The 25,945-nt window shown below is 45.1% G+C and overlaps 4 non-coding genes and 1 pseudogene across 4 annotated transcripts; all 5 read right to left on the bottom strand.

The window, feature by feature from the left end:
* Nucleotides 1-11,729: 11,729 nt before the first annotated feature.
* LOC130398504 (5S ribosomal RNA) lies at nt 11,730-11,848 on the bottom strand. The gene has a single exon (XR_008901071.1). It is a non-coding gene; the product is annotated as a 5S ribosomal RNA (ribosomal RNA).
* A 529-nt stretch (nt 11,849-12,377) lies between these two features.
* On the bottom strand, nt 12,378-12,496 carry LOC130396268 (5S ribosomal RNA). The gene has a single exon (XR_008898954.1). It is a non-coding gene; the product is annotated as a 5S ribosomal RNA (ribosomal RNA).
* A 529-nt stretch (nt 12,497-13,025) lies between these two features.
* LOC130398386 (5S ribosomal RNA) lies at nt 13,026-13,144 on the bottom strand. The gene has a single exon (XR_008900959.1). It is a non-coding gene; the product is annotated as a 5S ribosomal RNA (ribosomal RNA).
* A 529-nt stretch (nt 13,145-13,673) lies between these two features.
* On the bottom strand, nt 13,674-13,804 carry LOC130396043 (5S ribosomal RNA; annotated as a pseudogene).
* Nucleotides 13,805-14,454: 650 nt separating this feature from the next.
* LOC130394131 (5S ribosomal RNA) lies at nt 14,455-14,574 on the bottom strand. The gene has a single exon (XR_008897319.1). It is a non-coding gene; the product is annotated as a 5S ribosomal RNA (ribosomal RNA).
* Nucleotides 14,575-25,945: the final 11,371 nt, after the last annotated feature.

Here is a 25,945-nt window from a genome sequence, read left to right as displayed (position 1 = left end):
AAATGGTCTGCAAAGATAGCCCTGCTCCCTCCAGGGGGGGCTCCATCTGTTCTAAACCCAGACACCTAGGCACTGTGTGTTTTCCACTATTAAGCATAAAAGACCTCATAATAATCACAGAATATAATCAGTAATTTCTACCACACATCCCCCCTTTTTTGTAAGATAAGATCACAACAAAAACATAACAGTCGTTTAGGCTATATTTTGCACTACATTTGATCATCATTAAAAACCTTTAAGCATGTTCAGGAATCTCAACCTGCATAATTCTCAGGATTTTAAACCTGTTTAAGGCAAAAAGATCTATCAAATGTAGAATACAAACTAGAATTCACACATAACATAGTATTTTCAGCATGCATTGAAAATTAGCATTTCAGAATATATGGCATAAAAATATGAAACTCAAAAAATGACATTTCAAAAAATCAGTAAACAATAGAAATCAAAAATAAAAATAAATAAAAACTAAGATTGTAAACAAGCCTGCATAGATTTGGATAGCTCTGATTATTGTCATGTACCGGTATACTATATAAACGTGGGGGGTTAGGGCATTGTGGTTGTTGCTCCTGTTTGCAGCCACCAGCCCTGAAACCCATTAGTCCAATGTCCATTTGTTCAAATGGTCTGAAATGGTTGTTTCCCATGGAGAGGTCACCAGTTAAGAAAATAGGACCTCCTTCCGTTGTCCGATTCTCACATTCCGGTCTCCTCACTAGTTTCACTCCAATCTATCTTCCCATAAAGCATCCTCTCCCACTCCCCCGACTCCTCTATGCCAGTCACCATGAGGGCCATCTCTTTAGAAAGCCTGGATGCTATTACGGATCTGACTATGGGAATGCAGCAGCAGAAGATCAGACCCATCACTGTTAGTACTATTAGGAGCACTACCCCTATCTTTGCGAACATCATTCCCCACATACCAAACTTTGTTTCAAGCCATCCAAACATTCCCTGATCATGGCCTGCGTTTTCCTTTAACTCTTTTCTTAAACGTTTTAAATTGTTCATTGCAAGTGTGAATGATCCATCTGGGGCAGTATTATTTGGGATGAAGGTACAACACATTTCACCAATAAGATCACAAACTCCCCCCCTTTCTGCTAGAAGCCAATCTAAAGCCTGTCTGTTCTGCCAAGCCACAGCGCTTGTGGCTGTCAGCTGCTCGCCCAATGCAGATAATGCATCATCTGTGTAGTTAATGAACCTCTGTTGGTTGTAAAATATATAATTGATCCATTCCGCATTTTTAGCAATTCCGATTGCTGGCAGTAGTGCCTCAAATCCTGCTGCTACTTCACTTCGTGCCTTAAATTTATCGGGTATTCCCCTGGGTTGTCCTATTTTATAAATTTTTATGTTCTCGTCTGCCTCGTATGCTCTCTTCCGCCTGTTTAGGTTATCTGTTTGTAAGTTATCGACAACATCTTTTATTGATGGTAGTATTGCAATCTCCGTAACCACTTGGACTTTTGCGCATCGTCCTCTCCACATTTTAGCAAGTACGGGACGAATAATGTTATTACCGCAAAGCCAAAACTGATCTGCCACCACTCTGTCCTGGCTCACGAATGCTCCATCACTCCATAGTATTGACATGTAGTTCTCTCTAGACTTCTGCTGAGAGCCTGGTAAAAGCTGAACATTTTTAATCGCAGGTGATTGATATAACAATCGTTTCCCGTTTATATCGAATAGGGTGACATTCCAAATTATGCGACATTGTTCCTCTGGTATACTACCTACATCGCTGGCATTTTTGTTTCCTTCGTCATTTTGAAAGCATTCTAAGCCTTCTTCAATTTGAAAATTGGTTTGTTTTGGTCGTGTTACTTCGCCTATTTCTTGTGATAGGGTTATGTCAAATTCTCGGCATCTTTTCATGATTACATTCCATGGCATTCCATCATATTCATCTTCAAGATATTTGTTATGTTGACTCGATCCTAACAGCAGAAAACATTTCATTGAACATATAACGTACTTTTTCTGATATGGAATACCCTCTGTTCGTGTTCTATTTAAATTGACCTCTATATCATGCTCCTGCTGCGTCCGTTCTTCTAAGCAAAATTCAAAATCATATTTAGTATTTACGACATACATTGCATCCTGACGATTTTTGCTGCACAAATAACAGCTGTCTGCCTCTATTTGTTTTCCAGTAAATTCGACCCATTTATACCACCTATTTGCTTTGGCCTGTCTAAACAGTTGGTCAGAGGTTTTGACGCTGATGAGGCCACTGGGATCAGGTTTAAATAGTTTTAGGGTCCTAGCTGTCGAGCGGCGACCAAGTTTTTTTGTTTTATTACCCTCTCGAACAGTTGTCTGTTCTACAAGAGTCTCTTCAAGAGACATTGAGGTCGATGTTAAGATCCTTGTCGCCATAGTTTCTGAATTTACCATTGATATTGCGGTTGCCACTGTTACTATATTATCCTCTTTAGACATTTTCATACTAGCCAAAGTGGTCACCTCTACTTTGGCTAGTATTGTTGTTAGTTGTATTTGACTCTGAGCAGTTGCTGCTGTACCATTTGTTGTTAGTTGTATTTGACTCTGAGCAGTTGCTGCTGTACCATTTGTTGTTAGTTGTATTTGATCACTCATGACTGTTGTTATTTCTCTAATTGGAGTTATGTTAGTGGTTGCTAGTATTGTGGTTGCCTCTTTAACAGAAGTTATATCAGTGACTGAAGGGTGTGCTAACTCCCTGATGTCAGAAGTTTTGTTAGTCTTCCCATTATCCCCAACTGGAGGTTGATCTTTGATTACACAAGGGTCGTCTGCTTCTAATGTAAAATTGAACGTTATGTTTGATACTGTTTTAAAAAATATATGTTCTCTCATATTTAATTCATACTTTCTTTTATAGTCCCATGCTTTTCCAGACGTTACTGTTAAACACCATTTCATTGGATTAAATTGGATGTTTACTTCACACCAATTTTTCCTATGCACATGATTCTGGCGGGAGGTTAATGCACATAACGGTTGGTTATCCGACATAACAGTAAACACAAATTCATTCGGTCCTGTGGTGGTATCTGAGCATATAAGACAATTTTCCCTTTGTTGTCAACCAGTCCTGAATGATTTTGGGCCGGATTATCCTGTGTTCCTCTCTGGCTTTCTTCAGTAGGCCTATCACCCCCTAATACCTGGCCCTTCCAGGTTTGTGTTGTCCCCGTGGTTTCATCCTTCCTCGGGGTCTGTGCTTGTGCCAGCGAAATCTGGCACAACCCGTAAAGGATCAGAAACAGGCTCCCCGTTTTCAGCAACATCATGTTGCTGAATCTCTTGGCTCGACTGGATCTGGTCCTGGGGCAGCTGGTCAGCCCCACGTGTGTCTGCGTCTGGCTCCTCCTCCTCACGATCGTCTCTGGCTTTGGGTTGAGCAGCTTTTGTGCAGTGGTTGAGATGATACCACGTGGCACTTCCTTCCACTTGGATGGCTGTTGGTGTTGCGCTGGTGACTTTGTATGGTCCTTCTCGCCTGGGTTCGTTCCACTTCCTCCTGAAGACTGATGTACACGTGGTCACCCGGCTCCACCCCCCTTGGTGGTTCCTCCTCCAACTCTGGAACTCTGCTTTTCTCCTGTTGCAAAACAAGCCTGTGTATGCCAGTCAGTTGTCCCATATAGCGTCTTAATTCAGTTTCCAATTGTTCTAATGGAGGTCCTTTATGAGGCCCTCGAATGACAGGTGAAGGCATGGGTCGACCCGTAAGCATTTCATGCGGGGTTAGATGCGTCGTTCTGTTAGATTGCATGCGATAACTCATTAGTGCCAGTGGTAATGCATCAATCCAATTCAATTTAGTACTTGCACAAATTTTGTTAATTTTTGTTTTTAGCGTCCCATTCACTCTTTCCACCATACCTTGTGATTGAGGATGGTAGACGCAGCCTAATCTTTGTTTGACATGCAAATGCTGGATTACTTGTTTTAGTGTTTTCTGAATAAAAGCAGCCCCGTTGTCTGAACTTATTTCTGACGGAATTCCAAACCTTGGCATGACTTCTCTGGTTAGAAATTTGATCACTGTAGCTGCACTTTGGTCTTTTGATGGGACTGCTTCTACCCATCTGCTAAACCTGTCTATGATAACTAACATATACCTTTTACCACCTATACTTTTAATCATGTCAACATAGTCCATGACCAAATGTCTAAATGGTCCTTCAGGTGTAGGAATGTGCCCCAATGGAGTAGTGATTGTTTTTCTTACATTGTTTTTTGCACATACTCCACACTCATTTAGCTGGTAATCGATCATTGTTTGCAAGTATGGTGAAGAAAAACCTTGTTTTCTAATTCTCCTCAAAACCTCCCCCCTTGCGCAATGGTCAAAACCGTGCGCATTAGTGATGAGTAACCCCAACAGTGCCGTAGGCGCCAACATCATCCCGTCATGAGTTCTCCATAACCCTGCGGGGGAGCGTATAGCACCTCTTTTCAGCCACATGTTCTGCTCATAGACACCAGCTTTCTCCTGCATGCGGACAATGTCGTCCTCAGTAGGCGCGGCCTCAGGCATGGATAATACTGACTGGATTGCCCTGCAGCTGTCCGAAGCTACTTTTGCAGCCTCATCTGCAGCGTTATTACCTTTCGTGATATTATCAATGCCCTTTCTGTGTGCTCGACATTTGATTATCGCCACTTGTTTTGGCAGCATCAACGCCGACATCAATTCCACAATCTGATTACAATGCAATATGGGGGATCCATCAGTTTTCTTAAACCCCCTCATTTTCCACACTGCCCCGAACAAATGACATACGCCGTGCGCATATGCAGAGTCTGTGTAGATGTTCACCGATCTACCCGCCCCCTCTTGACAGGCCGCTGTAAGAGCCTTCAACTCAGCCAACTGAGCCGAGCATGGCTGTGCGCACCGTGAACTACGAACAACAGCGAATGTGTGGTCCGGATTCTGTCTAACCACTGCAAAACCTGCATGGTTACCCAAATGATCTCTGAAACATGATCCATCCACAAAGAAATCCTCTTCTGCCCCAACCATGGGCTCAGACAATAGATCGGGCCTTAGTTTAGTAAAAGTGAGAGAATCCGCCACACAGTCATGTGGTGTCCCTTCAAAATCATGTGGAATTCTGTCTGCTGGATTCACCGTGAAACATTTTTCTATTGTTACATCTGGAAATGTTAGTAATGCCAAATAATCCAACAACCTAGCGTCCGTTAACACAAACTTTCCTTTCTCAATCAACTCTGTGATTTTGTGATGTGTCCGAATCGTCACCGGATACCCCATTGTGATGGATGAGGCCTTGTCATAGGCATATTGTACTGCAGCCAATCCTTGGTAACATGGTGGGTAGCCCTGTGCTACCGCATCCAACTTTGTGCTGTAGTATGCTATTGGTTGACTCCGCCTACCAACACACAAGTCCTGCATTAACACTGCTGATGCATAGCCCTGACTCCTATTCGCTACATACAACAGGAACGGCTTGGTGTAATCTGGAATTGCCAATGTGCTTGCCCCTTGCATTTCACGTTTTATGCTTTCGAATGCCGCTGATGCATCTATATTCCATGTTAACCGAGCTTGTAGGTTAGTTGTTCCTGCCTCCTTCATGATGTCTCGCAATGACGCAGTTTTTAAAGCATAGTTCTCTATCCAATCTGAACTAAACCCTGTCATCCCCAAAAAGGTCATCATGTGTCTGACTGTTTCTGGTTTGGGTGCTTTACCAATCCCTTCTAGCTGACTAGGAGCTATGGTTTTAGTTTGATGTGCTACCAACCTGCCTAGATATTCAACCTCTGTCTGACAATATTGTAATTTTTTCTCTGACACCTTGTGTCCGCCTTTTTCCAATTTTCTTAATACAGACATGGAGTCTTCGTGACATTGTTCCATTGTGGGGGAACATATCAGAAGATCATCCACATACTGTATCAGAGTTCCATGCAATTCTAATTCCTCCAAATCATTTTTCAGCACTTGATTAAACAAATGTGGGGAATGTTTGAATCCTTGTGGCATCCTTGTGTATGTGTATTGTTTACCTTTATACGTGAATGCAAATAGATATCTGCTTTCCTCCGCAAGCGGCACACTGAAAAATGCTCCACATAAGTCAATTACTGTAAAGTATTTAGCATCTGGAGGGATGTTGGTCAGCAGCGTGTGTGGATTTGGAACTTCTGCATGCATATCTTCAACAACATCATTTACAGCTCGTAGATCATGCACCAACCGCCACTTTTCTTTGTCAGCTTTTAACACTGGAAGCAGAGGAGTGTTACAGTTGCTTTTGGTCTCTATTAGTACTCCCGCTGTTATAAGACCTTCTATGGTAGAGGCTATTCCTATCTCTGCTGCTGGTTTCATGTAATACTGCCTTCGCCATGGTAGCTTAACATTTTGTCTAGTCCGGACTACCACTGGGTTAGCTGAATGTACTAAACCCACATCTGTATCGAACCTTGACCACACCTTTCCAGGTATGGCTGCCAACATTTCTTTTCTCATCTCATTCCGCCTATCACATGGTTCCTCTACTGTCATCTGCCGTTTTTTCTGAACCACCTCCACTTCCTGTAAGATTCCTGTCATATGCGCATAACACAGAATCTTCAAAAACTTCCCGCAACATGACATGAGAACCAACGGATTCTCTGTGTTTTCCCAAGTTTGTTGTTTTTCATTAAACATCATTTCCCCCAGATCTTTTGCTTCAAATCCCCTGTTTATCAACAATGTTACATGGGCAGCTTTGTTAGTGTCTTTAAACCAATCCTTTATAGCCGATGATTGATCTGCATCTTGTATCATCATGGCTGCTCCTTGTGGCCCAATTACCATGTACTGAGACTCTATCTCTGCTGCTTTTCCTGCCGCTTTCTCCTGCCATTTGTTTTCCAAATCTGGGTCCTGTGCTGGGTCATACATTAGAGTGCAATGATATCCTATCCTTGACTCCCTTGCATTTGGGATCTGAGCCTTGATGTAGCTACCCCATTTCCCCACTGTCTCTTTTACCTGGTCTTGAATTCTCCCTATCCAATATACATTTGCAGTGTCAGGCTTTGATAGAGTCATTTGAGATGCTGTTCCTGCGGTTTCAATCATTATGCCCTGTGGTGTACATAATATCTGCAATCCTAATTTACACAATGCATCTCTTCCAATCAAATTAACCGGTGTAGTGTCTGATACCAAGATGGGTAGCTTAGCTGTACGTCCGTACAGTTTTAGCGTTACTGGAGCTGTCATAGGTATTAACTGCGTGTGTCCCGAGAATCCTACAGTTTTGGCGAATTTTCCTGCCATGGGGAGGTGAGAGGCATATTTTGAACCTACGCAAGTGTAAGTGGCTCCAGTATCAGCCATCATTGGCGTGCCTCTATCATTTATCAGAACCTGCAGTATTGGTTCCTCATCAGCTTGTTTTGTGATTGCTACAAGCTGACCCTCCCCCTGTGGATTCTCTGGGCACCCCTAGTATCCCTGACCCATAAAGGGACCCTGTTGTCCCTGGTTGTAGTTCCCTTGATCTTGCCTCCCCTGATAACCGTTACCCTGTCCTTGCTGGGATGGAAAAGGGTTAATCAAACAATGTTTCTTAATATGTCCTTCCTGGTTGCATCCAAAACATATTAAAGGACCTCTGCGTTGTCCTTGGAATCCCTGCTGTTGATTATTTCTATTCTGTCCTTGGGACCCCTGCTGCTGATTATTTTTATACTGTCCCTGGGACCCCTTGTTGTGATTCTGCTTGTTCCCACCCATTGGGTTCCCATTGTTATGTGTGTGTATATTTATGGCAGGTGGAGTGGGTGACCATTGGCTCTGAGGCTGTTGTACTGGGGGGGAGAATGCCTGTTGAGGAGGTTGGGTTTGTGGTGTGCCCTGCTGGACAGCTTGCAGTATTGTATCAACAGACTCGGAAACAACCGCCTGTTTCTTCTTCTCTTTCTCTCTTCTTGTGAGTTCTTCCAACTGAAGCTGAGATAGCTTCCTCTGCACCTCTTTGCTTTGTTCCTGTATTTTATGTTCATTTTGCCGATATTTGTCCACTGCATGAACCACATGATCGCAAAAGTCTCTGTGAGATTTATTTGTAACCAGTCCAACCACATCATCCAGCTTAACTTTGACTGGGCTAGGTAGAATCTCTATCACAGAGTTTCTGAACATGACCGAAAACACAGGATGGATCTCAGGATCCTCATTCGTCTCCAAGCGCCATCTGTCCACTTGGGTCTGGAGGTAGGATGCAGGATTCTCTGTGTCGTTGATAGGGAGACCTCTCATGTTTTTATGATCGATATGGGTCGGGAACTCCCTTCTGAGTGTGGCCCACATCGCCACTCTGTAGCGATTTAGTGAAAGCCCATCGAGCATTGCGTCCATTATATCCAACCCTCCATTCCTCAGTACAGACTCCATTTTAGATAACCCCAATACTCTTGCCAACAGAGCTTTCAGGTCCCCCACTGCCATTAGCTTTCCCACTGTGAGTTCCTCAAATGTTCTAATCCATTTAGACGCCCCGTTATGTATGTTTGGGAGTTTAGCAATGACTCCCTCCAAGTCCTGTGTGCCCCACGGATGATAGTAGACATGTTGTCCTTTGACTAAAATAGGAAAAATTCCTGTGACGGTGTTGGGTGCCTTTTTTCCTCTTTGTGATTTCCTTAGTTTCTCATCTAACTCGAGTGGTGTGAGGCTTGGTAATGATGTACTGCAACCAGGCTCCTCTGCCGCTGGGCTCCAACTACGCCCCTCCCCCATTGGGTCATTACTCTCTCTTAGCTTCCTCTGAGTCTTTGTCCAGTTTACTGCCCTCTTTCCTCTCTTTATCTTTCCCGGAGAAGGCCCCTCGCAAACCTGCTCATAGCCATCTTTCACATCTTCATTACTTTCGTCAACACCACTTGCCCCATCCTCGTCCTCACCTTCACCCTCACAGGAATTAATTTCAGCATTGCTACACTCTTCCCTTGGTTCCCTAATCCCCTCATAACAGTCCATGTGTATGGGTGCGCCCCTCCTCCCCTGTGTGTTACATTTATTATCTCCTTCATCTAGTGTGACTTCCCCTTTAACTTCTAAGTTGCCTGTTAACATTGGATACATCTTAGTTTCTTTGTACGGCGGTGGCTCAAGCTTCAGAGGCAAAGGTTGAGCCTCTTCTTTCTTTGTGATTATTTTCCTGGCCACTTGTTGTATTGCACGCCACCTCTCTCCCTCCTCTTCGAACAAAGCTAGCACTAACTTCTCCCTGTCTCTCTTCTCCAAGGCCTTTTTACCACTTCTGTTAGGTTTGTAGTTCCTTATTACTACCTCCATGTCCCTACACATTGTCTGATCAAAAGTCCCTCCCGCGGGCCAAATTGTGCCTGATTTAACAGTCCGCTTCTCCCACTTCTCAGAAATTCGTTTGATCTCATTTCTGAGGAGTGGATTGTCTCTGCTCAAAACTTCTACCGCTGTTGGTGCCATTTTTAATTATTACTTTATTACCTTATTTATTTTTTCTGAAATACACTATTTATTAATACAATTTATTTGAGTTTATTCTACTAGTTAGTTTAAATACTTTACTATCTCTAAGCTACAAACGTGAACTCCCCCCCGGCGCTCGTCTCCCTCCCTGCTTTGCAGGCTCCTGCTCGTCCCCTGTGTGATTGCGGTGATGTCAAAGAAGATTTACACATTTATTCAATACTTCAACAAATTAACTATTCTCTATCCGTCTAATTTATTTATGATTATCAACTACTTTAAACAAATTAACTATTCTCTGTCCGCCTAATTTATTTATGACAGAATCAACAACAACAAAAATGAACCGGGTCGTAAAAACCTCCGAGGTAACTTAATCCTAACACGACTTAAATACAGACAATAAGCCGGTTCATACAATTTCTTTATCTTATATTGAAAAATGTCCGAATTGTTTGTAATTAATTACAAATAAAAAGTTGACCGATCATAGAAACTGGCCTTTTGGTTAATCACATGTACGGTCGGATGTATAATGAATCAATCAGAACTTCAAACAAGAATGATTGCCACAAAGCACCAAGATCAGAATTAAAGACTGGCCCCACCTCCAGATCCAATATCTGCAGTTTAAATGAACTCATACAAACGATGCTTCGCACAACTAGTCTATTCCTTCAAAATAATGGCTAATCACATACACACTCGACCAGATCACGAACAAACAAGAGACTCCTCAAAATACCAACTCAAACGGTACTCCAACCTTATCTATTCAAAAGTGCGAGAATCTGCTTTCTCAAAAATGCCAACTTCGGAACTAGAAATTCACCAGTCGACATCCCAAGCAAACCTCTAAAATAAAAATGAATTCATCAACGGCAATGAATTCCAACAGACAAGAAACTTATCTATTCAAAAGTGCGAGAATCTGCTTTCTCAAAAATGCCAATATCGGAACTAGAAATTCACCAGTCAACATCCCAAGCAGACCTCTAAAATAAAAATGAATTCATCAACGGCAATGAATTCCAACAGACAAAAAACTTATTTATTCAAAAGTGCGAGAATCTGCTTTCTCAAAAATGCCAACATTGGAACTAGAAATTCACCAGTCAACATCCCAAGCAGACCTCTAAAATAAAAATGAATTAATCAACGGCAATGAATTCCAACTCAACTCTCTGTGATTCTCTCAAACATCCAACAGGCACTTCAATCGACCTGCGGACCTGTTACTGTCCTATTGGAACTTTCCCACTAATTCGATCCTCTAGAATACAACCACAGGACTTTATAATAGGTCTATTTGACCAAAACCAAATAACAACAACTCGTATCAAAATAGGAAACCACACAGCGTCTTGGTCATTTAGAACCACAGCGCCTAGGGCTTATGTGCGCGCGCACGTCAATCTCTTCCGGAGCTCCCGTCTCTCGCTCTCTCTCTCTTTAGGTTCGTTTGACTGAAGAGACACTTTAACCCGTTCACCAAGCGTTCAGACGGGGCAAAAACAGATCAACCAACCATTAAATTAGTGGTAAGCCAACTTACCGGGAATAGTTTTGTGCGCTTGGTTGTGTGATTCGTCCGCGCCCCGCCTTGCAGCCCGGCAGTTGGGCTGTCTCTTTCCAGTCCTGGTCGCGACGCCAATATATTGAAGATTAACCGAGATATAAAACACTTAGACTAATTCAAGAGAGAGAGTAGAATGAAAACGAGGGGTCCGGAGCAAGAATTGACAAAATACTTTATCGTGCAGAAAAACAACAACGACAACAGCCTGAGTGGGTTTGCAAAGTCACTCTCGTTCACAAACTGCGGCGTCTTTTTATACACACAAACAGAACAGCTTCTCCTTGAGGTGTCTGCCTCCATTCAGTCATAAATCCACTTTAACCTGAATGGTCAGAAAATAGACAACAAATGGTCTGCAAAGATAGCCCTGCTCCCTCCAGGGGGGGCTCCATCTGTTCTAAACCCAGACACCTAGGCACTGTGTGTTTTCCACTATTAAGCATAAAAGACCTCATAATAATCACAGAATATAATCAGTAATTTCTACCACAGTATCACTATACTGTCCTCATGTTTCACAAAAATAGTTTTGAGAGACGTTGTCAGTTTTTGTATGTTGCTTAAATCCTCCAAAGCGGTTGGCAGTAAACATCAGGTCACGGTACGCCACGGTAGGCCACGGAGTCAATGAGCTCGAGTTGAAAAAGAAAAAGCTTACAGCACCTGGTATTCCCAGGCGGTCTCCCATCCAAGTACTAACCAGGCCCGACCCTGCTTAGCTTCCGAGTTCAGACGAGATCGGGCGTGTTCAGGGTGGTATGGCCGTAAGCAAATAGTGCAGGCGCAAAACCAGGTTTTATACAGTAGCACATAAGGAGTGAGAAAGCTGCTGAGGCTCGACGTTACACTTTTACAAAAACAATCATTAGTTAGATATAAACGGCAGTAATTGATTCAGTAGGACTCCTTATCCATGTAAACGATCATTGTGACATCTGAATTCATTAATTATCTGAAATACACTGCGTGTGCGTGTGATGTTAAATGTTTGAACCAAGGTTAACGGTTAAAGTGTCAGAGAATGGGTGGTGATTTTTTGACGTCCTCCCATGATCTGAAGTGAGCGTGCGTGTTTGTGTTGGTGAAAGTTTAAGAAATGTACAACTGTCGGTTCAGCTCTCTGGTGCTCCCTGCTGGCAGTATCACTATACTGTCCTCATGTTTCACAAAAACAGTTTTGAGAGACGTTGTCAGTTTTTGTATGTTGCTTAAATCCTCCAAAGCGGTTGGCAGTAAACATCAGGTCACGGTACGCCACGGTAGGCCACGGAGTCAATGAGCTCGAGTTGAAAAAGAAATAGCTTACAGCACCTGGTATTCCCAGGCGGTCTCCCATCCAAGTACTAACCAGGCCCGACCCTGCTTAGCTTCCGAGATCAAACGAGATCGGGTGTGTTCAGGGTGGTATGGCCGTAAGCAATTTGTGCATGCGCAAAACCAGGTTTTATACAGTAGCACATAAGGAGTGAGAAAGCTGCTGAGGCTCGACGTTACACTTTTACAAAAACAATCATTAGTTAGATATAAACGGCAGTAATTGATTCAGTAGGACTCCTTATCCATGTAAACGATCATTGTGACATCTGAATTCATTAATTATCTGAAATACACTGCGTGTGCGTGTGATGTTAAATGTTTGAACCAAGGTTAACGGTTAAAGTGTCAGAGAATGGGTGGTGATTTTTTGACGTCCTCCCATGATCTGAAGTGAGCGTGCGTGTTTGTGTTGGTGAAAGTTTAAGAAATGTACAACTGTCGGTTCAGCTCTCTGGTGCTCCCTGCTGGCAGTATCACTATACTGTCCTCATGTTTCACAAAAATAGTTTTGAGAGACGTTGTCAGTTTTTGTATGTTGCTTAAATCCTCCAAAGCGGTTGGCAGTAAACATCAGGTCACGGTACGCCACGGTAGGCCACGGAGTCAATGAGCTCGAGTTGAAAAAGAAAAAGCTTACAGCACCTGGTATTCCCAGGCGGTCTCCCATCCAAGTACTAACCAGGCCCGACCCTGCTTAGCTTCCGAGTTCAGACGAGATCGGGCGTGTTCAGGGTGGTATGGCCGTAAGCAAATAGTGCAGGCGCAAAACCAGGTTTTATACAGTAGCACATAAGGAGTGAGAAAGCTGCTGAGGCTCGACGTTACACTTTTACAAAAACAATCATTAGTTAGATATAAACGGCAGTAATTGATTCAGTAGGACTCCTTATCCATGTAAACGATCATTGTGACATCTGAATTCATTAATTATCTGAAATACACTGCGTGTGCGTGTGATGTTAAATGTTTGAACCAAGGTTAACGGTTAAAGTGTCAGAGAATGGGTGGTGATTTTTTGACGTCCTCCCATGATCTGAAGTGAGCGTGCGTGTTTGTGTTGGTGAAAGTTTAAGAAATGTACAACTGTCGTTTCAGCTCTCTGGTGCTCCCTGCTGGCAGTATCACTATACTGTCCTCATGTTTCACAAAAATAGTTTTGAGAGACGTTGTCAGTTTTTGTATGTTGCTTAAATCCTCCAAAGCGGTTGGCAGTAAACATCAGGTCACGGTACGCCACGGTAGGCCACGGAGGCAATGAGCTCGAGTTGAAAAAGAAAAAGCTTACCGCACCTGGTATTCCCAGGCGGTCTCCCAGGCGGTCTCCCATCCAAGTACTAACCAGGCCCGACCCTGCTTAGCTTCCTAGATCAGACGAGATCGGGAGTGTTCAGGGTGGTATGGCCGTAAGCAATTAGTGCAGGCGCAAAACCAGGTTTTATACAGTAGCACATAAGGAGTGAGAAAGCTGCTGAGGCTCGACGTTACACTTTTACAAAAACAATCATTAGTTAGATATAAACGGCAGTAATTGATTCAGTAGGACTCCTTATCCATGTAAACGATCATTGTGACATCTGAATTCATTAATTATCTGGAATACACTGCGTGTGCGTGTGATGTTAAATGTTTGAACCAAGGTTAACGGTTAAAGTGTCAGAGAATGGGTGGTGATTTTTTGACGTCCTCCCATGATCTGATGTGAGCGTGCGTGTTTGTGTTGGTGAAAGTTTAAGAAATGTACAACTGTCGGTTCAGCTCTCTGGTGCTCCCTGCTGGCAGTATCACTATACTGTCTTCATGTTTCACAAAAATAGTTTTGAGAGACGTTGTCCGTTTTTGTATGTTGCTTAAATCCTCCAAAGCGGTTGGCAGTAAACATCAGGTCAAGGTACGCCACGGAGTCAATGAGCTCGAGTTGAAAAAGAAAAAGCTTACAGCACCTAGTATTCCCAGGCGGTCTCCCATCCAAGTACTAACCAGGCCCGACCCTGCTTAGCTTCCGAGATCAGACGAGATCGGGCGTGTTTTTTTTTTTTTTTCTTTTGGTGACACCCGTCACTACTTACAGCAACCTGGGCTTCTGAGGAGGTCTCCCATCCAAGTACTAACCAGGCCCGACCCTGCTTAGCTTCCGAGATCAGACGAGATCGGGCGTGTTCAGGGTGGTATGGCCGTAAGCAATTAGTGCATGCGCAAAACCAGGTTTTATACAGTAGCACATAAGGAGTGAGAAAGCTGCTGAGGCTCGACGTTACACTTTTACAAAAACAATCATTAGTTAGATATAAACGGCAGTAATTGATTCAGTAGGACTCCTTATCCATGTAAACGATCATTGTGACATCTGAATTCATTAATTATCTGAAATACACTGCGTGTGCGTGTGATGTTAAATGTTTGAACCAAGGTTAACGGTTAAAGTGTCAGAGAATGGGTGGTGATTTTTTGACGTCCTCCCATGATCTGAAGTGAGCGTGCGTGTTTGTGTTGGTGAAAGTTTAAGAAATGTACAACTGTCGGTTCAGCTCTCTGGTGCTCCCTGCTGGCAGTATCACTATACTGTCCTCATGTTTCACAAAAATAGTTTTGAGAGACGTTGTCAGTTTTTGTATGTTGCTTAAATCCTCCAAAGCCGTAGGCAGTAAACATCAGGTCACGGTAGGCCACGGAGTCAATGAGCTCGAGTTGAAAAAGAAAAAGCTTACAGCACCTGGTATTCCCAGGCGGTCTCCCATCCAAGTACTAACCAGGCCCGACCCTGCTTAGCTTCCGAGATCAGACGAGATCGGGCGTGTTTTTTTTAAATCTTTTTTATTATCAAAAATATATTCAATTTTATACAATTACGCATTCATTTATACATATATCAAATAAAAGTAAATGAAAAACTGTCCCACAAATTAAACCACAAACCGCACAAACAATTAACTAAACACACTTTCTCTTTTAAATTAAAAATAAGAACCACACAGCAAAAACAGTATCTTTTCCCAAATACACTTACCCTCGAAATTAAACCGCCCCTCAGTCCCAAAGCACAAACCGAACAGCCCAAACCCAGAATTTTTAACCTCGAACATTTACCCACAAAATTAAACCACCCCTCATTCGAAAAAAACACACAAAACCAAAATCCCACACAAAACTCCCTCGCTCTCCCACCTCCAAAATTATGCCACCCCCTTTAAACCACCCAAATCAACCCCAAACGGTGCCCTGCTCAGTCATCCATACAATTCCATTCTCATTCACACCACATACTCCCGCACTCTCTACAAACATACTCACAAACAAAGCCTCGTCCACAACATACAGCATTCGTAAGTGTCTTTTCCATTCATTCACAAACAGCCTCCATGCATCCAACTTTCTCCTTTCATACAGCGCAAAATTGCGCCTGTTAAAAATCGCCCTCCTTGCAAATCCAAAGATCATATTGATCATTTTCCAATTTCTATATTTCCTACTCACTCCCAAGAGTACAGACAATTCCCACCCCCGTTCCACCCAGCAGTCTCCCACACTGCACCCTCCCAGCAGCCCCTTGATTTTTCCCCAGAATTCCACTAGCTCGCAACAATACACAAAAATGTGATTCACGTCTTCATCCCCACTTTCACACACCATACACGTCCTCCCATACACTCCCCTGTGCATTTGGTGCAGGATGATGCATGTGAAAATCCTCCTGTGCCTTATCTTGAAATCAAGATCAAATATTGCATGCGGTGTGTGCGGTATGTTAATGTACTTCCACAAAATGTTGGGTGTAATGTCCGGATATGTGTCTGCCCATTTACTCTCACATGTGGGTTTTTGCACTCTATGTGTCAATGCATGCTTGTACCAAATCTTTGTCTTGACATCAGTAATGGCGTGTGACTCCCCCCCCAGGCACAGGAAGATTCCCACCGCATCATCCTGCCCAACCCTCCCCTTATTTCTAAACCCGTCCCCCCATTCACTCATCACACACTCTTCCACTCTCTCCAACACTTTCACAATCACTCCCCTCCTATATGTTATCCCCTTCTCTCTCATTATCCTAATCACTCTTTCTTTATCCCATCTCCCTCCCCTGTCGACTAGATCTCCCACCCGCTTCAGCCCCGCCCTCTCAAGAGCCACGCTCTTGTTGACCCCTCCGCCCCCCTGTTTAAAATATGGGCTGGAGAGGAAAGGTAGCCTCATCACAGACGCTCTTGACTCGCATACGAGTGTAGTCTTATCAAACAGCAGGAACCACGCGTTGAGCACCTCCTGGAAGAACCGCGGCAGATGTGCATATGCCGCTGCGTTCTGCGTCTGCAACAAATTGTCATCACTTAAGAGACCAAATGTGCTCAGCCACTGGCTGAAGTGGCCCTTCCAGGCCGCCTCCCGACTTGCATCCCTAAATTTGCCTATCAATTTAGTTCGTAACGCAGTTCTTTTTGCGAGTACGTCCATCAATCCTAGCCCACCCTGATCATTGACCCTTATCAGCGTTCTATGCGCTATACTGGCTGCTTTGCTCCTCCAAATAAAGTCTCTAACGACTTTGGCAATCTTCTGCTCAGCCCAAGTCGGAAGCGCACAAGTGCTCAAGGCATGATTCACCTGCGACAACACTAGAGCATTGGTGACGGCCACCCTTCCCCTCAACAGCAGACCCCTAGCCCTCCACATACTCAGGGTCTTTTGCATACGCCCAATAACATCCTTCCACGTCAAATCATCGCATTCATTCTCATCACTACCAACATACACTCCGAGCACTTTTCTTTGATTCTCCACTACTTTGAATCCCCATTTGTTATCTAGGTCTTTGTTCCTACCCATCCCCATTATTTCAGATTTCTCTATATTAATTTTTGCTCCTGAAGCTCTCTCATACGTTTCTATATGTTTCAACACTATATCCACATCACTCTCACTTTTTACCATTACATTAATATCATCCGCATACTGCATTAAACTAATTTTTCCCTTACCTATTCCACACACTCTTTTGTCATTCAAAATTAAAGCCGCCAACGGCTCCGCCACCATGCTATAGAGCAGTGCTGACATTGGGCAGCCCTGCCTCACTGACCTCTTGACATCGAAAGAGTCAGTCAGAGCACCGTTACACTTAATTTTACTCTTAGCCCCCCCATAGAGCAATCCCACCCACCCCCTTAATTTAGTCCCAAATCCAAGTTTCTCCAGTACCCTCCCCAAAAAATCCTGATCCACCCTATCAAACGCTTTGTTTAAATCAATCCCCAGCCACAATCCTCCCTCCCCTTCCATATCTCTAACTACCTGTTTTATTGTTAATATCGAATCCCCAATGTCCCTCCCCGGAATGCTATACGCTTGAGTTGGACCTATTACTGAGCCTATTACCTCCCTCATTCTATTCGCAAGTATCTTAGCAATAATTTTATAGTCAGTGTTGAGTAGACTGATTGGCCTATAGTTATCAAGATTTTTGTTATCACCCTTATTTTTATAAAAAATCGTAATTATGCCTAATCCCATACTCTCCGGGAGCCAGCCGGTTTTCTCCACATACTTGCAGAGTTTTTCAACCACCGGAGCCAGAATTCCCTTAAAGCCGACGTAAAACTCGGCTGTCAGACCATCACTCCCCGGGCTCTTATTCTTGTTTAGTCCATCAATAGCACTATAAATCTCTTGCACAGAAAATTCACAATCGCACCAAGCACTATCCTCCCTACTTAAAGTCCTCTCCAGTGCCTCTAGGGCCTCTCCCACACTATCCTCATCACATGCATCTTTTTTAAATAAACACTCATAATAATCCCTAACTAATGTTAAGCTTGCTGGTAGTTCTACCATGAGGACTCAAATCACGCGCGGCTGGCCGCCAATCACCAGCTACCAATCACCTGCCTACACCTGCTCTATAAAGAGTAGTCTAACATATGTCTTGCTGCTCAGGTCTTCGTTCAACGCATGAGCTGCTTACTGTGCTTTCGATTCGCTAAATCTCGTCGCATAGTACCATGTCGTTTAATACATACCCAGAGGCCGTAATGTCGGATTTCGATGAGGACGCTTTTCCTCCATCTCCTGCCGTATCACGTAGGAGTTCGCGAATCCAATTAAAATCGGCTTCTTGGGCGTCTTGGCCAACCAAAAAACTGCTGGAACTCCTGACCCAAGAAGGCGTCCCAGTGGAAGTCGGCTCGTCGCGGGCGGATGCCCTGCAGCTTGCCGACACAGCGCTGGGGGAACATCTCCACGCTCAACTCTCCCCAACGTTCACTCCGGATGCCGCCGCCGCTGGCTCCGCTGCTGCGACGACTACAAAACCCGGCAAAAAGCGCGCTGGTCGGCTTACTACCTCCGGCCCGGCCAAGCGAGCGCGGAAAGCCGGTAATTTCGTTCCACGGGATCCTCATCACCACCCCCAACAAATCCCCGACGCGGACCTTCGCCAGGTTCTACACACCCTCGCCGAGTCGGTCCAAAGCCTCGGCGCCAGGATGGATGCTGTTGAAACACCAGGCCGCATTCCCGGACGGGTCCAGGCCCTCAACCCGCCGTCGTTCATCGCCACGGCGCCTTTTTCCTTCCAGCTACCATCCGGCTCCATAGGCTATGCTCCCGGCACGTGCTCGGGTACCACGGCTACTGCAGCCCCCGCGGTAGCCCCTTTCGCGTATTCGCTCGCTACTGCTCTACCAGTCCAGCTCCAGGGTAGGAGCTTTATTACGCCCGCCGCGGCTACGGTTTCTCAGACCACAAAAAATAATATAATCCAGGGCAGAGACGTTAATCTCGCGGCGTTACTGTTACCCTCCCCCGCCATAGAGCGTCAATGGGTTGATTGCGGTGACGTGTCCGTTCTTCTGAAAACGTCAGACCCTAGACTTACGCGTAATCTCTCTTTTGGCGAGTTCGTCATTACATTCGGGATTTACAGAGACATTATGTGCCAAGTTTATCCGGATAGGAGGGCAGAACTTGACGCTTACCTCGCTATTATCGCCGACCTCAACCAGCGCTACGCCGGAACGTTATTTTATGAATATCATAAAGCATTTTCTGCCAAGTCGGCCCAATGGATCTCCATGCTTAATGTGAGGATTGATTGGTCCACTACGGACACCGAGCTTCTGCTCCACCACTTCGGTGGCCATCAGTCAATTTCTTGCGCTATCTGCAGTTCCCACGGGCACACAACGGTGCTATGCCCCAAGACCGCTACTACCGCCCCCGTCTATGCCCCTAAAACGCCACTCGTCCATAGTGACGTTAACGTAAGACCACCGTGCGATCGTCTCGGACGGGCTGTCGTTTCTTTCAATGGGAGGCCTATCTGTAATAATTTTAATGAATCTGTCTGTTCTTACTATCAATGTAAATTCTCCCACATTTGCAGCTTTTGCAGGGACCCGCACCCGAAAACTACCTGCCCCCGCCGCCAAAGGCCGGCAATTCAAGGGAGGGGCCATCCCTCCAAGAGATTTTAAAATCTCACCCATCTACCCCAATTAACATTGCTTCTCTTTCATCATTCCTCTCATCGCACCCCGACTCCGGTTTTGTAGACCATCTCATCACAGGCCTTTCACAGGGGTTCCGGGTGGGAGTCCTTTCTCCATTGTCCACTAAATATGTGGCAAAAAATCTCCAGTCAGCTCTGGCAGAACCAGAAATAGTGTTAAAATTATGTTATCGGCCCATTTAGTTCTCCCCCCTTTTCTTTCTTTAGAATAAATTCTCTCGGCGTTGCTACCCGGAGATATTCAGGGAAAAAACGTCTTATTTTTGATATGTCTTCTCCTCACTCTGACTCTTTCGCTAGCGTTAACGAATGTATCCCACCAGAACCATTCTCGTTGTACTATGCCACTATCGACCACGCCATCGCGTTGATAAAAATCGCAGGCCAGGGAGTTTGGCTCGCTAAAGCCGACATTACAGATGCTTTTAAAATAATGCCCATTCATCGGTCCGATTGGCCGTTGTTCGGTGTGAAATGGCAGTCTAAATTCTATTTCGCAGTTAGACTAACATTCGGGTGTAGGAGCAGCCCCCACCTCTTCAATTTGCTATCTGAGGCCCTATGCTGGATTATGCTAAACATATGTAGGTTGCCATTCCACCTCAATTTCGCTATGCGTATTATACCACAAGGGCGCTCGTTCATCTCTCGCCTCCTAGATCTGGCACATTCGGTCCCAAAACTGAACGACGTGATACACCTCAACGAAGGCTGCAGGTCCGATCTCAAATTCTGGTCGTTCCTCATCGCTAACTGGAACGGAATTTCCTTCTTCTATAACGACACGCCTGAATCATCTGATTCTCTCGAACTATTCACTGATGCGGCCCCCTCGGTCGGGTTTGGGGGTTTCTTCCAAGGCCAATGGTTCGCTGGGAGATGGCCGGTCGAATTCCGCACATTCGCCTTCGGGTCAGAGTCGTCTGCGTTGTTCGAGCTCTACCCTATTGTGGCAGCTAGCGTTCTGTGGGGCCAAGCATGGCGGCGTAAACGTATCACCATGTTTTGCGATAACGAAGCAGTGGTGGCTATCATTAATAAAAAGCGATCTGCATGCCCCACTATCATGTCCATGCTCAGACGTCTCACATGGCAGTCCGTCACTCTCAATTTCATCATTAATGCTGAGCATATACCTGGTCACCATAATAGTCTTGCTGATTCTCTCTCTCGTTTCCGTTTCCAGGAATTCAGACGTCTATGCCCCGCAGCGAATACGGACCCAATAATCAGCCCACCCTTCCACGAACTCCGGCTGGATTAGGCAATAGGCTAAATTCGTTGCTAGACTCCGCGAGTGTTTTTATGGCAAAAGCTCTAGCGCCATCTACTCTCAAAGCTTATAGCTACGCGTGGTCCCTGTTTAATTTATTTTGCATTTCCATGCACGTTTCAGTTCTTCCAGTGTCGGTATCTATTGTCTGCGCTTTTATCGTCCACTGCTTCGAATCTCATAGACATAAATTGTCTACGATTCGGGGGAATATAGCTGGTATTCAATTTTATGCTAGATGCCAAGATCCTGGCTCTCCTAGTCTATTTTCGGCTCCCTGCAATCCGTCTCTTATTGAAGGGCATGTATAAATCGGTGCCAAAAGTACCAGACAAACGCTCTCCTATCACACTCGATATATTGAACAGATTAGTGTGCGCTCTTAGAGCTGGGAAATTCCATCCTTATTTTAACACATTACTCGAGACAGTGTTTCTCACAGCATTCTACGGGTTCATGCGTCCAGGGGAATATACGTCTCCTACTCAGACTTTTTCCCCTACACGGGGCCTGGCTTTTGCTGATGTCACCTTCTCTGCAAGGCATTTTTCCATCTTCTTAAAACGGTCCAAAAGCGATAGCCTAGGGGCAGGTGCTACTATTATCATCTCAAGAATCAACAACTCTCTCTGCCCTTACGCTTCCATGCTCCTTTACCTCAAGCTCCGGCAATGCACGCCTCCCGAATCACCTCTGTTTATTTTGCCTAACGGCCGGCCAATGATAAAGAGTGGTTTAGAGTCCATCTCGCGAAGGTGGTAGAAGGGTGTGGCCTACCTTCTCCCCTCTACACTGGCCACTCCTTCCGGATTGGAGCGGCAACTACAGCCGCTGAACAAGGGTTGCCGGACGCGTCTATCAAACGGCTGGGAAGGTGGTCTTCCACAGCCTACGAATCCTACATCCGGTCGAATTCAAGGTTCTTCCATCAAGCGCACACGATGCTCTCTAACGTCGGTCAAGGCAGGTTTAACACGTTTTCAACTATAGCTGTTTCTGGCGGCCTGTTTTCATTCCAGGGTTATTCTAGTCTTAGTGTCAAGCTGTTATTTTAGTCTATTCGTTTTAGTTACGCCTATATTCTTTCTAGTGTTATCGAAATGTATTGCACTATGTATTTAACTATAGTTATTGTCACACGCCCAGCATGCCTGTTGCGTCCCGTTTTTTTTTCATGCGATAAAGGTTCGTGATGATATTTTGTCATTATTTTCGTTGCTAAAAGCAACATTATTTGCAACTACTGGTGGTGGTGGTTATCGGGTACTAAATTCATAAAGCAAAATTCGGTGTCATAACTCAGGTTAACCTGCAGCAACCCCGGCGAGTGTGACCACGTCGGTGGATCATCTAGAAAACACTCTTGAGTTCGCTGTCACGTCAGTGGCGTTCATAGGAAAATAAAACTCAAGGTTGCAGCGGCAACCCCGGTGAGTGCGTTGCTCACGTCGGTGGGAACAACTCGGGCACTCGTGAGTATGACCACGTCGGTGGCACGTTATCTAATACTCATGGTTTGACTGCAGCAACCCCGGTGAGTGCGTTGCCCACGTCGGTGGGAACAACCCAAGCACTCGTGAGTTCGTTGCGCACGTCGGTGCGGTACAACTCAGAACTCCACGTTCGCTGCAGCAACCCTGGTAGTGCGTTGACCACGTCGGTGGGCACAACTCGGGCACATGCAAATTTAATTACCACGTCGGTGGCATAATATCAAACACTCAAGTGCAGGGCACTCGGAGTTCATTGAACACGTCGGTGTTCAACACGGAAGTACACAATATTTGCTGCAGCAACACCGGTGAGTGCGTGACCACGTCGGTGGCACATCAAGGGCACTCGTGATTTCGTTGACCACGTCGGTGTTCAACATGAAAGTTCACAATACTTGCTGCAACAACACCGGTGAGTGCGTGACCACGTCGGTGGCACATCAAGGGCACTCGTGAGTTCGTTGACCACGTCGGTGGTTCACCGCGAAAGCACTCAGGTCACGCAGCGACCCCGGAGAGTGAATCGACCACGGCAGTTGGTACAGCACGAAAGCACTCGTGGCTCGCTGCGTAACAGCTGCAGAGTGCTCTAAATTTTAATTGATCTCGCTGAGGTATTTTAAGTCAACTGCTTTTACGTGATTCATCGATCTCGCTGACGGTTTTTAAGCTTATCGTTTTACGGTACGTATGATTGACTCTTAATATGTCGTATATTGGGTATGCCTTTTATCTTCCAGAAGCAGTATAGATCCTTGTCCACTTCTTCTACGCGGGTATGTATGGTCTCATTACCCCCTTTCGATATTCTATTTTTGGGGTCGGCTCCGCCCCTGCCAGTCCCGGCAGGACATGCCGAGGTATCTCAGCTACTTCCGGCGTAGGCCTACGTCCTCTCTTTTGGGGAAGGCTCCGCCCCTGCTAGTCCTGGCAGGATACGCTGAGTCCGCACGTTATCCTGGATCAGTGACGGGGCTCATGCCAAAGATTCACCATGCAAAATATTCCCATGTCGTTATTTAAATAAATCCTGTTCATACTTATCGGTGATCGAGTCTTTATGGGAGAAATGTTAAGCTTGCTGGTAGTTCTACCATGAGGACTCAAATCACGCGCGGCTGGCCGCCAATCACCAGCTACCAATCACCTGCCTACACCTGCTCTATAAAGAGTAGTCTAACATATGTCTTGCTGCTCAGGTCTTCGTTCAACGCACCTCCATCCACCCCACCACCACCAGGTCGGCCCAGTCTACTTGTCCAGGGGAAGGCTCCGCCCCTGCTAGTCCTGGCAGGATACGCCGAGTCCGCACGTTATCCTGGATCAGTGACGGGGCTCATGCCAAAGATTCACCATGCAAAATATTCCCATGTCGTTATTTAAATAAATCCTGTTCATACTTATCGGTGATCGAGTCTTTATGGGAGAACTTTTAATATCTCTTCCTTATCAGTTATTATTTGACCACCATTATCTAATACCTCCTTTATCTCCGTTTTATTTTGTTTTTGTTTTTCCAAACCCAGGAAAAAGGCTGTGCTCCTTTCCCCTTCGTACATATATTGTATCCTGCTTCTAATAGCAGCCCCTCTACACTTCGCTACCTCTAAGGCACTCAATTTTTCTTTTAAATCCACATATTTTTCCGTACATATATTACCCTCCTCATCTAACAGTTTAATTTCCTCATTTAGTTGTTTTCTCAAATGAACCTCCTCTGCATTTTCCCTTTTCCTTTTTTCTATACCATACCTGACACATTTGTTTTTAATTCTTATTTTCACACTCTCCCACCACACACTCATATTCGCATCATCATTCCATTCATCCATCGTTCTCTTCAAAAAAAAAAACATGCTCTTCATAAACACAGCATCTCCCAAAAAGCTGGCATTAAAGCACCAAGGCCTCTGGTTGACACTCCCTCCCCTCCCTCCCACCTCTAACCTAATCCCCGCGTGGTCACTCCAGGTATTATTGATGTATTCCACACTCTTAATTAATTTAACATTACCACTTTGTACCAACACAAAGTCAATCCTACTCTGTTTCAGAGTATTAGCAACAAGTTGCCTCCTTGAAAAAACCTTTTTCCACGGGTGTAGGACTCTCCATATGTCTACCAATTGATAGTTCTCCATCAAGTCCCTAAGGGTTTGCCTAGTGCTGTCCCCTTTAAACGTATTGTTACTCGACAAATCAGACCGAGTCAAAATAACATTAAAACCCCCCACAATCATACAGTTAGGGTTGCACCACACATTTAAACCAGCCAAAAAAACCCTCCTCTCCTTCTCCCCATTGGGTGCATGTAAATTAATTATTCTAAGTTCCCTCCCCTCATAAACACAATCAACAACTAACAACCTCCCCTCTAAATCTCTATGAACTAAATTAATCCCCGTTATTTTAGCACTATTAAAACATATTGCCACTCCCCTGGCCCTGGGAGTCCCTTCAGAAAAATAAATCTGGCCTTTCCACTGCTTTCTACTCCTATTCAGTAGGTTGTCATCCCACCTAGTTTCCTGTAAACACAAAATATCAGCTCTTATGTCCAATATGGCATTTCTTTTATATTCAGTTCTCATACCGTTCGCATTCAGGGAAAAAATAACCAAAGCCATAAATAATAAAAAATAAAATAAGGAAAAACCAACGAAAAAGAGCCAGCTAGCACAATAACCTTCATCAAAAAAAATTAACAATTCTTATTCTTCTTCCCACTCCCCTCCGTCTTTTGCTTTGCGGACATCCTTTTTTTCGCCTCCCTTAGCTCCTCCATGTCCATATCACTCCCCGAGCTCCCCTCCCTCACAGTATTATCCACAAAATCCCCACTCTCACCCACCTCATCATTGCCCCAAGTCATTTTAAGTACAGTTTTCCCCGTCCCATCCCCAAACATTCTTACCCCTTCCCGTCTTTCACCTCTGCCTCTCACGCTCCTGTCTCCCTGCCGCCGCGGCAGGCCCTCGCTCCGCTCTCCCCTCAGGTCCGCAGGCTGGCCCGAGGTGAGCTCCTCCTCCAGCAACGTGGGGAATTCCTCCCCCCCAGAGGCACCGTCCCGGTCCATGCTCGCGCCCATGCCCTCCTGCTCGTCCTCACCACCACCGTCATCCGGCGCCCCCGGTTCGTCACCATCCAGCTCGCCGCCGTCCTCCTCCGCCTCCTTCTCCACCGGGCATATACAGTCTCTCTCTCTCCTCCGGCATGTCAGACACTTTGCCACCCCAGTGGCACACTCCCGAGCGTAGTGGCCCTGGCATCCGCAATTATGACA

The sequence above is a fragment of the Gadus chalcogrammus genome, chromosome 12 (assembly GCF_026213295.1).
Source record: "Gadus chalcogrammus isolate NIFS_2021 chromosome 12, NIFS_Gcha_1.0, whole genome shotgun sequence".
NCBI lineage: Eukaryota > Metazoa > Chordata > Actinopteri > Gadiformes > Gadidae > Gadus > Gadus chalcogrammus.
This window is presented reverse-complemented; position numbering and strand designations above follow the sequence as displayed.